The sequence below is a fragment of the Carcharodon carcharias genome, chromosome 5 (genome assembly GCF_017639515.1).
Source record: "Carcharodon carcharias isolate sCarCar2 chromosome 5, sCarCar2.pri, whole genome shotgun sequence".
NCBI lineage: Eukaryota > Metazoa > Chordata > Chondrichthyes > Lamniformes > Lamnidae > Carcharodon > Carcharodon carcharias.
The window spans coordinates 145,023,636-145,038,600 of record NC_054471.1 but is presented as its reverse complement, the minus strand read 5'-3'; positions in this window follow the sequence as shown (position 1 = coordinate 145,038,600).

The following is a 14,965-nucleotide window of genomic DNA, read 5'->3' as shown; positions in this document are numbered from 1 at the left end:
AGAAATGGCCAAGGTTGGGTTGTCCCCAGCTTTCCAGCTCTCCGTCACTTCGATAAAATTCAATCCAGACAGTCCATCTTGGGAAATAATGGCCACCAGGTCCTGATATCCATTCTCTGTAAGCACTGAATCTCACTGGAAGTATCCAATTAGGAATCACCTCTCCAATGTCTTTTTGAGTGACCTCAGTTAGTTCTTCAAATAAATCATCACAGATTTCTTCTTGTAGTGCTTTCAAAGATGTGTTAAAGGGAACAATTAACACACGGCAGAGAAAGCAAATAATTTAGAAATTAAATTGAATGTTTATTTTTAAAAATTGGATTAAACTCTGTGATAATGAGACTCCCAGATCAAACATGAACTGAAGTCTGGTGTCTGTACTATGATCTTCTAACCAAGAGTTGCAAACAAAAAGTGTTATGAACATAAGCCTTTAACACCACTGCAGTTTAATTGTGAACCTCTGTGTCACTGTACTAATGCAGTTGGCAAGGATTTCTGTGCTGGGATATAGTTGGGGCTGATTACAGTAATACAAACAAAACATGCTGGAAGAACTCAACATTTAAAAGGAAAGTTCAGGTTAACAAAACTCATGATGATTATATTGCTTCTTTACTGGGAACTGTTGCTGTGCTTGGGCATCTGCTAATCAGTTGACCATTCATAGGTAGGAATGTTTTTGTCAGATAATCAGACAGATTACATGAAAGTAGCTCACACAATTCAGAAGTTGCTGTGAGCCAGCTAAAGAAATTTGGAATTTGCACTAAATGTTATTGTCTGCAGGAAACATTAAGGTAAACTTGAGCAGTGACGCTCCCAGCACAACGACTTGCTTTATGCAGGATCACAAATCAGCAAATAAGGCTTAGGGATTAGTCATCTGATATGCAGTATGCTGAAACCATATCTTAGTCTCCCATCATCACGCTCAAAGCTGGGAGCCTGGTCTTGTAAAATTTAGGTAAGAATCTTAACTTCACTTGGAATAATTTCTATATTCATCAAGTTGAAAGTTATTATTTACAGGGAGTAACTACTTTTCCATTCTGCCATCCAGTGTCATCATCGGAGGTTTGGTATAACATGGCCCAGACGGAGAGTAAAGCATGTTCTACTGCAGCACAGCCATTTTCCTTAATTCCACCAATGGAAGTGCACCTTCCATTGCATCACTGAGAATTTCTCCATTACTGACAAAAGTTTATTACTGTGGTTTGTATTGGTCACATTGCTAAATTAGTGCTAAGCTATAGGGAGATCTCTGCTGTGGGTCCACAGCAGCTGGGAACTATGATTTGATTTTTGAGGGACTGACCAGTGCACTGTGTCATTCAGGTGTATATTTCAGCGAAGAGGCCACTGTGATCTTGAGGTCTCAATCTCATTTAAATAAGGTAGATGGATGAGCTGCAGGGTACAGCTCCATAGGCCGGATTTTTTCTGGGGCAGTAAGGATCCTGCCACCAGGGACCAAAGTGAGGGGTGACCCAGATTTTGCGGCCAGCAGTAGCCGTGGACCTGCGGCAGTCAATTACAACTATTAAGGATTGGGGCCAGGCCCAGGAGCTTCTAGCTCTCTAATTGGTAGTCACTACTGGAGCTGCATCATTAGGACAAGTAAGCATTGATGGATGTATCCCCTGAAATTAAGCTAAGTGGGGTCTGGATGTGTCAGGGCCAGTGGGGGTGGGGTGTTCTCGGTGTTGATGCCATAGGGGCGACATTACCACCATGGGGTCCCTCCGTGGGGAAAGTAGTGCCCAAAAAGGACCACCCCTCAACATCCCCTGGAGTCCACTGGGAGCCCAACAGGGTTTACCTGACAGTCCATCCACATGACAACCAGAACCGCTGCCAATGTTAAAATGCCAGAGGAAGTGGGAAGAGGCCCTTAATTGGCCACTTAAGTGGCTCAATTCATCTTCAGACAGATGGATCTGCCATCCTTCCTGACACTGGGAAAATGGCATGGGGGCAGGAAGATGATGGGTACACCACCTGATGCCCTCCCGCATCATTTTGACAAGCTTCCTGCCTCCCAGCCTGTCCCCAAAGGCCTTGTAAATTTCTGACCATGGATTCAGGTTTCAAAATCAGGCCACTAGCAATGTCTGATGTGGGGGCCAAGGGATGGTTTTTAATTGTTGATCCAGCTCATTATGGCCCAGATCAGTATGTCAACACACACCTTCAGTGGATCTATTTGGATCCATTATTCGTGGAACTGGTGCTATCCCACCATATCTTGTGCCCCAAAAACATTAAAGGTTTTGGCTCCTGGTTTCCATTTCAAATTCCCCTTGCCTTTAGTAGCCACTCCCATTACCCTATAATTGTTGAACTCTAGTCCCACTTGTTGCTCTGTGCTTGCTCCCCCTTCCCTGGAATGTTGTCAGATGTGGCCTCCTGCCACATATTGATGCAACTGCTAGTCTCTTCATTACTGCCAGCAGAAAATTACAGCTTCATAGTTTTATAATTTTATAAATTACAGTTAACATTTTTACAATGCTTTTAATATATTATAGATTACATTTTATTAAATGTGACTTCTAATAAATTATAAATTGAGTATTGCTGAAAAAAGAGACATGCTGTCAAAGCTTTTTAGTCTTGTGCTCATCAGGACAGATTTGCAAGAATGTCAGTTGTAAAGGGAATTCCAATTTACATATGAACATATGAATTACAGTGCTTGAGAATGCTGATTGGTTAGCAAGTGGACTCTGAATGGTAGAGGTGTTGTCATGGAGAATGCACCATGGAACAGTTAACTGCCAACTTTTTTAAAAATTCAAACTAGGCAGGTTGACTCTGATTGGTCAAGGCATTGTCATGGGGAATGAACCAGGGAATAACTGTTCCCCAAGCTTTTATCTAGTTGAAAAAGGCACAATACATGGACATGCTCCTTCTGGCTACAAAAGTCAGGACTCTGTATTTGAATATATGTAGCTTCTTGCACATGTAATTGAGCCACTCTACGAGACCGACTGATAATCTTAAATAGGTTGTCAGTGTAATTCTTAGCACAATCAGGATTGTTTAGCAAGTGCTGTCCAATCACTGAATTACATCTAATGCCGGACACTATGTTTGAGTTTTGCAAGCACCAGTTAGTTGGATACAGTCAGTACTTTGCCTGCTGTGAACAGTGAAGGAGCTTGCCTTGATACGATCCACCAGTCTTTGGGATGTATGACCTACATACCTAGCATCTGACTGGCACTGAAATTCATATACCACATTACTCATTTGTAAGATAGTCAGAACGTCTTTTTGGCTTGAAGGCAGCATTCTGTTAGTTTCAACATAAGGACTCTGTCGGAATTGCCCAGGAAGATTCAACTTCTGAAAGGCAATGGTCCCGCACCTGGAACCCTCCAAAAAAGTCTACAACTCTAAGCCAGAATCAGAGGTTTCAGGAGTTCTGACTCACTTACATGGATAGTTACCCAGGAAATACTAAACAGGAAAAATCCCTATCTAACTTCTTGGTAACTATACAACTGACCTCCCCCAACTCCTGCCCTGAACCGTTAACCTTCCCTCAACACTCGGACCCCCATGGACTCTCTGACCCCCCGACATCTGATCCCCAGATCCCCCTGACCTCTGGCCACCCAACTTCAAACACCTCCCACCCCTGACTCCACCGAGCCTCCAACTCCACTCCTAACCCTCTGATACCCCTCCCAACTCTCCAATTTCCCCCCGACTCTCTGACTCTCTACTTGACCCTCCGACTTCCCCCAGACCATCTGACTCCCAACCCCTTGACCCCCATCGTCTGACTCCCCACACACTCAAAAGCCCTGATCTTCTGACCCCCTAACTCCCTCTGACCCTCCGACTCCCCAGCTGACCCTCTGACTCCCCCCTCCAACCCTCTGACTCTCCTCGGACTTTCGGCATCCCCCACTGATCCTCCAACTCCCGAACCAACCCAACCTGACCCGACATCACCACCCTACACACCCTGCCACCCTCCCACCTTTCACCCTGCCCCTTACTACCCTGTCACCCTACCATCCTCCCACCCTACCACCCTACCCACTTATCTCACACACTCATTCGCTAATGCAGTGGGATGGTACTTAAATGTCCCAAAGCTTGTCACTGTGTTAGTGAATGAAGACTTACCAAAATATGGTGGCTAGTGCCGTAAAAAGGGGTGTGTCTTGGCTTCCTGCCCTACGAAGAAGGACCCCAAAAACAACATGTCTGAAGACGCTCGGTTTGGAAGTCTTGGCCACAAATGTGGCGATCCGGCACTATGTAAAGAAAAACAAGCGGAGTGGCAATCCTACACTGAAGGGAGGGAAAGAATGTAACTACCATGTGACAAATTTACATAGGTAGTTTCCATTATAAATGTGAGATCAGAAATTTATATCAAAAATGTTGACAGGAATTGCACAGAGAAGTAAGCTTTTTATATCAGATGCACATATCCTGTCCACAAACCTGACTTACTGTTGCCATGAGTATTAGTCATTTCATATTTTTATTTTAGTCATTTCAGTGTTATCTCTGCCCATTGTGAATTGGCATGTTATACTTCTTATTCAGTTTTCCTATGCAAATGGCCACAATGTAGTCACAGGGCAGAATTTTCCCAGAATTGCACTAAATACAGTATTAGACGGGTAAAATGGAATTCTACTCACCGATGAAAATGGCGGGTTTTCACGCATATCTTCCCGAACCCGCCTCATTTTTTATGCATTCCTGGGAAACACACCTCTTCCATGGTAGGCGGGTTCTCATTTGCCTGCTCGCCATCACCCCACTGTTGTATCACGCCAGCTGCCAACTTTAAAAGGCAGTCACCAGCAGACTGCTCATTGCCACCAGCTCAACACTGCTGCCAGGGAGACATGGCCAGCAAAGACAAAAAGATGGCAGCCACCCCGCGTCAACGACAGATCCCTCGAGTGAGTGTTGGATGCCAAGGAGGTCCACCAGGATGTGCTCTACCCCAGCTCTGGCTGCAGGATGGGTAGCAATGTCACCAACCAGGCTTGGTTGGCGGTGACAGCGGTGGTCAGCGGGAAAGCCCTGCAGAGGAGGACGGCCACCCAGTGCCGCAAAAGAATGAATGTTCTCCTCTGTTCCACCAGGGTAAGTCACTCTTCTCATCACTCCCAACTCACACACTCACAAACCCATCACACATCCAGAGGACCCTCACTCACTGCCAGTGCAAGGGACAGCACTATTCACTCTTTCACACTCACTGTCAGTGTCCTCATTCCATCCATGGGACCACTCTCCACCCACAGAGGCCAGGCATACTTATCACCTGGCCCAGCAAGCACCCTGATGCACTCTCCGCATCTCTATCCAGACAGGACAAACTGGCTCTCAACAGGAGGGAAAAGTTGCAGACAGGTGGAGGGATGCCGGGGATCAAAATTCTCATAGAATTCAAAAACAGAGCCATCTAGCTGGCCGGTGATGACCAGGATTGGTCATGTGCTGACGGTGAGGTTGGAGCTGCTCTGCCAATTGAGGATCCAGCAATGCAACATCCATCAGACAACCATGCCATGGGTAATGTGCCCTCTTTCACAGGCCCCTTCTGTGCACTAATTATCTCTCCTTCCTTTCACAGGCACATCTGCCAAACAGCTGACAAAGTCCATGACCCAGGGCCTCCAATCAGCCTCCAAAGAAACCTCTGATGAGAAACCTGAAGGCACCCTCCCTGAAGACCCGTCACAACGCTCAACCACACCCTCCACCAGTGCAGAGACACACAGCTCGGTGGGACCTAGCTTTAGGGTAGCTTTGAGATCATAATTTGGTGAGCACATCGCACATACTGATCCACAGCAGGCAGACGCAGAGACTTCCCAGGTCCCCGGCACTCAGAGGACTGCTGGAGGCCAGAACATTACTGAGTCTGAGTCAGATGACGAGTCTCTGGACTCGGTCATGTCACAGTTGCTCGATCTGCAAAGGCAAGCTAGGGAACATCAGGAAGGGATGTCCAAAGCACTCCTCAGATTGCAAGGCACGATGGAGGAGACCGTCTGTCTTCAGGCTGAGGTGATAGCGCCGGCATTGCAATGCACTGAGGTCAACACTGACAGGATGATGGCTGCCATGGAGACCTTGATCCAGGACCTCACTCCTGCACTGCTGCATGGGCATTACGCCATCGCTGATGCCACAGTTGGCCTCCAACAGTGTGTACGCAAGAGGGGTGCTGGGCAGCCCTATCTCACTCCAGCTACCCCTTCTGCTCACAGAGTCAGCCAGGGGCCCTCAGGCACCCATAGAGAGGAGGATCAGCAGGTGCACACCCCAGGGCCATCCACCCAAGTGGCTCTGGGAGTGATTGGCCCATTCGAATCCTACCTTCCTGTGACCCCCGCAGATCCAGCTTCACAGGCTGAGGAGGGTGCCACTGCCACACAGCAGGAGCCTGAAAGCAGGCCGGGGCCCTACAAGTCTCGGCCCTCCAGGGAATGTCCACCAAAGTCAAAACAGACAGGGTGTCACAGTCAGCAGGCTGCCTCCATCTCTGCGGGGAGCACCAAGACATAGCAGCAGGGTTAGGAAAGTTAGATAAAAGTAGTTGCACAGCCTGGGCATGGGTGTTGATCACTTGTACATACTGTTCACTATTGTCAATAAACTCCTAAGAATGTCTTCCTGCCTATGGCTCCTTGTTCTAATGAACAGTGTTCTTGTCATTCAGATGCGAAACATTTCTGCACAAGATAAAAGGCAAGTGTCTCAGTCCAGGGCCTCTTCCCTGTGCTCTGTGTAGCCTTCAGACCACAGTGATGCTCCAGCCTCACACTTCCTGGAAACACTACTGATACCTGCACCTCGGCAGTGCTGGTCATTGCTGCCAGAATGTAGTGGGCAGGAGCCACAGAGTTCTCTCATTTTCTCTGTGTGCTCTCAGCACTTTTAGGGAAGGGCTGGACCCCATCACATCAGCGTCTGTGACCAGTGATGCTGTGCACCAGCTCCTGAAGGGCTGAGGTGCTGAAGGTGGACACAGCATCAGATGCGTCTAAAGTTTCATGGCTGCGTCTCTGAGATGGCCCTGATCATGGAGCACAAGCGAGTTGCCCTCAGCCACACAGGAGTCAGACATTCTCAGAGGCTATGTGAAGGTCTATGGAGTGTCCTCACTGCATGTTGTCAACATCTTCCTGCGATTGAGTGACTATTAGGGCCTCCACTGCATCTCCATGACAGGAGCATTCTCAAAGGGTGTTGGTGCTGCGATAAGCCAGACAGGAATCAAACGTTCACAACTGCGATGTGAGGATCTATGCGGCCACCTCACTGCATGTCGTCATCGTCCTCCATAAATCTGGCAGTTCTGAGGGCCTCCCGAGTGCGCCTGCCGCTACTAGCCAGTGTGAGAGCGTCATCCCCATCATCGTCACCACCGAGGACCCCCTCACCCTCATCCCTGTTGGCATACTCCTCATTGGAGGAGACATGCAGCTCCTCCTTAGCCAGCTCCTCTCCACATTAGACTGCCAGGTTGTAAAGGGTGCAGCAGATGATGACGATGTGTGACACCCTCTGCGGGCTCTATTGCAGGGCTCCACCAGACTGGTCCAGGCACCGGAACCACATTTTCAGCATCCCGATGGTCTGTTCCTCCAAGTTGCGAGCTGCAGTATGAGCCTCATTATAGCGTTGCTCTGCTGCAGCCTGAGGTCACCACATGGGCGTCATCAACCATGGCCTTGTTCCCAAAGAGCCAACCCTGCAGCCTCTGTGAACCCTGGAAGACTGCAGGGGTCTCCAAGTGACTCAGGATGTAGGTGTTGTGCACACTCCCAGGAAACTGTGCGCTCACCTACAGGATGCATTTCTGGTGGTTACATACCAGCTGCACATTCAGTGAGTGGAAGCCCTTGCAGTTGATGAAGTCCACCATGTGTAGCGATGGAGAACTGAGCACCACATGAGTGCAGCCAATCACACCCTGCACCTGTGGGAATCCCGAAATCAGGGCGAATCCAATGGCCCTTGCATCCTGGCTGTCCCGGTCCCGGGCGAAATGCACAAAGTTGTGTACCATGGGGAAGATGGCATTTGTGACCTCATGGATGCATTTGTGGGTGGTAGATTGTGAAATCCCACAGAGCTCACCTGAAAGGAGCCATTGGCATAGAAATTGAGTGCCGCAGTCACTTTCACAGCCATTGGCAGTAGATGCCCTCCATGTCCCCTTGGTGCCAAGTCCTGCAGTAAGTGTCAGATGTGAGCAAACAGGTCCCTAGACATGTGCAGTCATCAGCGACACTGGTTCTCAGTTATCTGCAGGAATGGCAGGCGGCATTTATGGACCCTGGGTGTCTCTGGGTGCCGATCAGCCACGGCTCATTGTCACTCCTCAGCAGTGTGTGCGGGAGACTCTGCTGCCCCTTCTTCCTGAGGTTGCTGCTCCTGCCTTTGCGCAGCCAGAAGCCTCAGTCGCTCTCTGCTCAGTCTTCTACGTCTCTGTATGCCATCAGGCATACAGCTACGTCACCAGGATCCATGATCCTGACGTGGTCCTCCTGCAGCATGAAAGAGAGAGAGAGATGTGGTTATCATGGGTGTACTTAGCACCTTTCCTGGCCCTGTGTGATCGCCCATTAATACTTCCCAGAGGGTGCTGGTCACCCCTTGGGTGGCTAGAGATGAGTGTGCTGCATGGCTGCCCTGTCAACCTGTGACATGGGGGACACTGGTTCAAACCAGGATGCTGAGATTGCAAGGGGCTGTGGAGCACCTTCAGCAGTTACTGCTACATAGCCAACGTTGGCAAGGAGATTGTATAATGTGTGCAGTCCAACTGCTCTGCGGTCGGTAGACTCAAAGTCTGTGCCAGGGTGGATGGGGTGTTGCGGGTAAGGTATGGAGCGCTTGGTGGCCCTTTGGTGTCTCCGCTATGCTTGCATGTGTTGGCAGGCTAGGAGCCCGACCCCAGTCATATCACTACGGTTGCGCCTGATCTGTCTCAGTTGCAGAGGTATGGTCAGTTTATACAGGCATCCCTAATGCGTGGCCATCTCCCTCACTTACTCTGCCCCCCAACTTGATTGCCTGTGCGTAGGATGCAGCGCCAGGGCAGCACTTGACTGCCCCTCCTGCCTTAGCAGTTACTTCCGAGGCTGGCCAGCACTTGACCATGGACACCATCACCCCCTCAATAGTTGCCTCTGGGGCCAGGCATCAGTTGCCCCCCATCACTGGCAACCCTGAGGCCTATAAACAACGGGCGAGCTGTGGAAAACACTACTGCTCACTCACCTCAGTTTCCCCAAAGTGAAGGCTGCCAAGTGCATATCACCTGCATGTTGTTGTGAAACATGTCAGCGTGCTTTCCCGCCAACGTGGACAGTTGAAACAGCGGGGTTCCAAGAGCCTGGCAGGATGGCCTTTTAATTATGTATTACAATTAGCTCCCCGCCGACCGACGGTGGGAAGCGGCTGGCTGAGCGGACGATCGTGACCTGCCTTCACGACGTTGTGAAGCAGGTCGTGTCATATTTTCCAAGCACACCACCTCATCACTCCCACTGCCAGCGGGCTTGGAAAATTCCATCCACAGTCTCTGACAAGGAGCTGACTCCATGGAGTATGTTTCTGAAGTTTTTCCCCCAATTCTCTTTGTCAGGTAAGGTAACCGTGGCTTTCCTTTAACTTTTTATATATTTTGACAATTACGTTTAATATTTTATACAATTTTAAGTGTATTTTTAAAAAATGTTTTATCCCCTTCCATCCTTGGCTCCAGATTCTTGTCTGCCTATCTGCCTCCTGCCTATCTCCCTGTCTCCTAGTTACCTAGCTATACGTACGATTTTCAATAATTGAGCCTTAGCTTCTCTCTCTTTCCCCAATGTTTCGATCATGTCTTCAATTAACTTTTTATGATGGTTCCCCCATCATACATTGGTTTAGGTTTTCCCATTGTTGTGAGCTCTTCCTCTACGTAGGCCACTCCACTGGTGGTTTTTCTGTTATAGGCCCTCAGGATGTCCACAAGTAAAATGGCACTTCAGTTTAAATCTTAGAAGCAGTGCTTTATTTACTACCAGTTGGAATGATAAATTGAAACTTCATATTTCAGGTTGTTGAAGGAAAAGGAACAAAGCATTCAAACAACCTCTCCTCAATGATAATCCCCAGCTCTGACAAATTGATATGAAATGTTAACTGTTTCTCTCTCCACAGATGCTGCCAGACCTGCTGAGTATTTCCATCATTTTCTGTTTTTATCTCTTTAATAACAAGCTAATGAATTATTGCATCTAATGTGTCTATCTGTAACATAAACAGCAACATTCAAAAAGGAATGAGACGCCCAGGGAAAAGATGTAACAATACCTGCCACATGGAGAAGCCATCATAGAGTGTGTTCTTTCTAAGCAGTAAAGCTTGAAATTGGATATCCATATAATTAAATGCAGGCAATTAAATTCCTGGCATGGGTATCAGAAGTCCACTTTGAACAGATTATAACTTATCATTTACACTAGAAAGTAGGTTACTTTCAGCTAAAAATAGCCAGCATCTTCTTTAATAAGCATTTAAAGTGGAAAGTTTTGGAATACACAGCAGCTTAATCAGCATCTGTAAAGGGCAAGGACAAACTGTGACATTTTAAGTGTGTACTTTTCATCAGACTGAAGGCTATGAGGTACACATATTAGTATGGCTGGGAAAATGTAGAGAAAACATAGTGTGGAGAGGTGAGAAAAACCAAAAGAAAACCAAAGCCAAATCACAGAGGGGAGTTACTTTGATAAATGACATGCAATCTGATTATTGGTAAACAGGTAGGTGAAATGAAAGATTATCATCGAGATAATTCAGACGTGAAGGAAGGATGGTGTCTGTTTGTGTGTTAAGAGGTATTTTAACTCCTGGGCCTCATTAGATACCACCCAGAATGCTTTGGGCAGATGAAGATTGTCTGGCCAAGGGCCAACCACCGACTCCCAGGTATGAGGAGGAATAAGGGGTTTTGGGAAAATTTCTCAGGAGGCAGGGGTGGGCTCTTAAGGACAGGGAATGCCGTGACTTTCCTGGTAGGGCTTGGAGCTGCATTTGTGCTCCTCCTAGCTCCACAAAGGAAATATGTTAGCTTACTTGGCGGTGGTGACTTATTCCTCTCTCAGATCTCAATTAAAATATCATTGGGATCATATTGGTTTGTCCATCTTTTCCACCAGGCAGATAGGGTTAACATTGATCCTTTTATTCGTCAGTTTGATAAAGAGCACCTTCCCAAAATGTTATGAGTTGTCTTTTTGTTTTACAGATGCTGACCGCCCTGCTGTGATATTTTTTGGTATTTTCTGTTTTTAATTCAGACCGCCACCATTTTCAGCTTTCCCTTCTCGTTTTACCCCTATTCAGGAAAAACTGCAGGGTGTTAAATTCTTACCAGGGTTGTCCTGTCAGTCCACTGCACCTTTGGGCAAAGGGCTGTAGAAACTCTTGGAAATGGCTCAAACCCTGTTTATGCCCTTCCTCCAGGGTTCTTGCAGCTCCTCAGCCAAAGTTGCAATCTCCATGGAAATTCAAACCCCATCAGTTTTTCCTACAGGCATGAGATGCAGCAGGTGTCAGGATAACTTTTATTGCACTCTCTCCTGGTGCCCTATACATTTTGGTTAGACTGGTCTTATAAGATCATAGTTCAACTTTTCAGACACTAGAGGGCATTGGTTAACCAGCATTTAATCACATCTTTTCTCTGCTTTCAGACACACCAGTAGGGAGCAGTAAATCACCTTGATCAGTATAAAATTCTCCTAGAGTCACACAAAGACAAAAAACGTGCACTTTTCCAAGGGCAACATTCCTCAGTGAACATGGTACTACAGAGACGTAAGTATACCAAGTCAACACGTTAATCAAGTGAGGGATTAATGGAAAACACACACAATGTAATTTGTTTTTTCCCTAGATAATCAGCTTTCATCAATTTACCTCTCCTTGCTGACAGTTAGTAAATGAATTACCTTGGACTTAGTAATTATTTGGAAACAAACAATTCAACTATTTCTTAAAACAGACAGTAGAACAGAAAATATCTAGTTGTGGACTATTTGTTCCTTTGTAATGTTTTGGAAGTGATGAGGGAAAGGAGATTTAACTACTAAAGAACTAACTGATGTTTGCGGTGAGCTCAGAAATGCAGATTTATGTGCTTTAAGTCCCCATCCACCAACAATAAAGCAGCTTTACATGTTGCATATCTGTCCCCCATTATATTTTTCAATAATCAAGACAATGGCTCAATAAACTGGCAGAGATGATCTCATGACAATTAATTCCTTGTGTGAATATTATCATGACTAAGTGACTAAGTACTCATATGTTGTGATGACAGTTTACTCTAGCACTATAAAAATAAGATTCAAAAAGGAATCAATCCTGACCTCCTCACCACAATATAAAAATTTAGTATGTACTGCAAACAAAAGAATAAAAGTTATTTAGAAGTGATTGCAAACTGTAATTTAATTTCAGGCTTCAGGTAGCAGTTAATAATCATGACAGAAAACCTCATGTAGTTATTAAATCCCTTGATGAAACTAATTTAAGCTTAAAAGCATTTCTTACAAATCTGCTTTTCTCTGTATATTCTTATTCCAGTTACTGATACAGAGCAGGTCTGTTTATAAGAAAGATATCTTGCTATATTGAACTCACATGATGAGGCTTGGAGGTGAACCTCATCCATGCCAACAGCATGCCAGCATTTGTAGCAAATCAGCAGCTCGTTACATGCCATTCTAATTTTTATTTTCCATTGTCTTGGAAAATGTTAACAAGATTTTTAATTTTAAAACAAGTAAAAGTAACACTGAGACTAGGAAACACCTGTCCAAATAGAATTTCAAATGTCATTCTGAGAAATTAAGTAGAAAGAAGATTGGCGTGTTGAAAAAGTGGCTACTGATTCACTATGAGCCCATTTTACCTTGAAGGTACAGAAACATAGAAAATTTATGATGTAGAAGGAGGCCATTTGGCCGTGCATATCTGTGCTAGCAGAGAAACAGTTATTCAGTCTAACTGAATAACTATTCTAGTTCTGTTGAAGGGTCATGAGGACTCGAAACGTCAACTCTTTTCTTCTCCGCCGATGCTGCCAGACCTGCTGAGTTTTTCCAGGTAATTCTGTTTTTGTTTTGGATTTCCAGCATCCGCAGTTTTTTGGTTTTATTCAGTCTAATCCCCCTTTCCAGATATTGGTCTGCAGCCCTGTAGGTTACAATATCCAAGTATTTTTTTTAAATGTAGTGAGGGTTTCTGCCTCTCCCACCATCTCAGGATCCGGGTGAAGTAATTTCTCCTTCACTCCCCTCAAATCCTTCTATCAATTACCTTAAACCCATGTTCCCTGGTTGTTGGCCTTATTAATTCATGTTACTTTCAGCTGTACTAGTTTTTTTGTGCAATAGTGTACAACAAAGTTTTGATTTGCAGGATGAATACAATAGCCTGTTGTACAGGGAGGTGATATACACAGGCAAAGCCTACAGAATGAATTCAATGCAATAGGATTTTGACTTACATAAGCAATGCAGCCTACATAGATTACCGATAAACAAAAGTCAATTACAGCACACAAGTGGAAAGATAAAACTTAGTAGACACTCCCAATAACTAGATAACCTGTTCTTTAATATTTTGGTTTACATAAAAATATGTTTTAAAGTTTCCTGCTTTCTTAGGGTTGGGTACTGATCTGCTGACATCAGTGTGCCATTGCCATGCACAATGATATTATTTGTTATTTGGTCTTTAAATGGATGTTTGAAATGGAAGTTGAATGGAAATGTATTTTACAGTGGGCCCACTAACAGAATAATTATATTCTTCCCTCAGCTTGAGTTCAGCCCTCAGTTGATAGTTATGGATTTCATATTTGGGACGGACTTTATCCCTTATCATTTAGAGAGAGAAGAAAACTTTTCTGCAAGCATCTCACTCATCCTCTGTCAGGACAATGTACAAATGGTATCAAATATGTCTTTGAGTTAAAGCGAGATTTTTACATCAAAAAATATATCCTCATTATTGCCAGTGCCAGATGTTATATCCCAACATACATGACAAGCATTGGATTTTGTTGGTTTACATTACAAGCTTTGAATGGAAATAGTTCAGATAGTATTACCCTGCTGAGGAAACTACACTAGTTCATTAATAATATTTGAGCTTTATTGATTAATATTACCTTCATTTATCTGTGCCTGCAGTTTCATTCTTGAATGGAGCTGTTTTTTAAAAAAAATTCTTGATATAACCAGCCAAATATATGAGATCTGTAGAAGACATGTCAGCCAAATTGTCTCAGTTTCTGACTTTGCTTTCAACACACGTCTTAAACAAAACATTTTCCTGTACTTAAGTATCCTTTGCCAGTAAAGAATCAGCAATAACTTCATGCAGTACACCCTTCTTGCTTAACAAAGCAAAACAGATAAAGAGGGTGATATGGCTTGCTTATAGTTGAAGTTTCCATATTTATATGGTTGTGTTTCTGAATTACCGTACAGTGCATTGTATTTATTTATTCAATGTAAAATATTTTCTCAACTATTCAATACTTATTAGGGCTTAAATGCTAATGGGGATTTTCACTGTTGGAAACAAGTTATGAATGTTTTCTTTATATAGAATGAAATAATTTTATTTGTATACTGAAACCTTTCTTATCACTTGTGATGAAAAAAACATTGATGCTTATTTAATGGAACATATGGGGAAGGCAAAATTGAAGCATCACTTTATTTTGAAAACATTTTATACTTAACAGGTATGAATTTAGAAAGTTTAGGATTGATTGGATATGTTAGGTGGAATTTTCCATGCCCATTGGCGTTAGGCGCATTGGCGGGGTGAGCGGACAATATGGCAGGGAGGCCAAAAATCAGTTTCAGGACATCGTGAAACCAGTTTG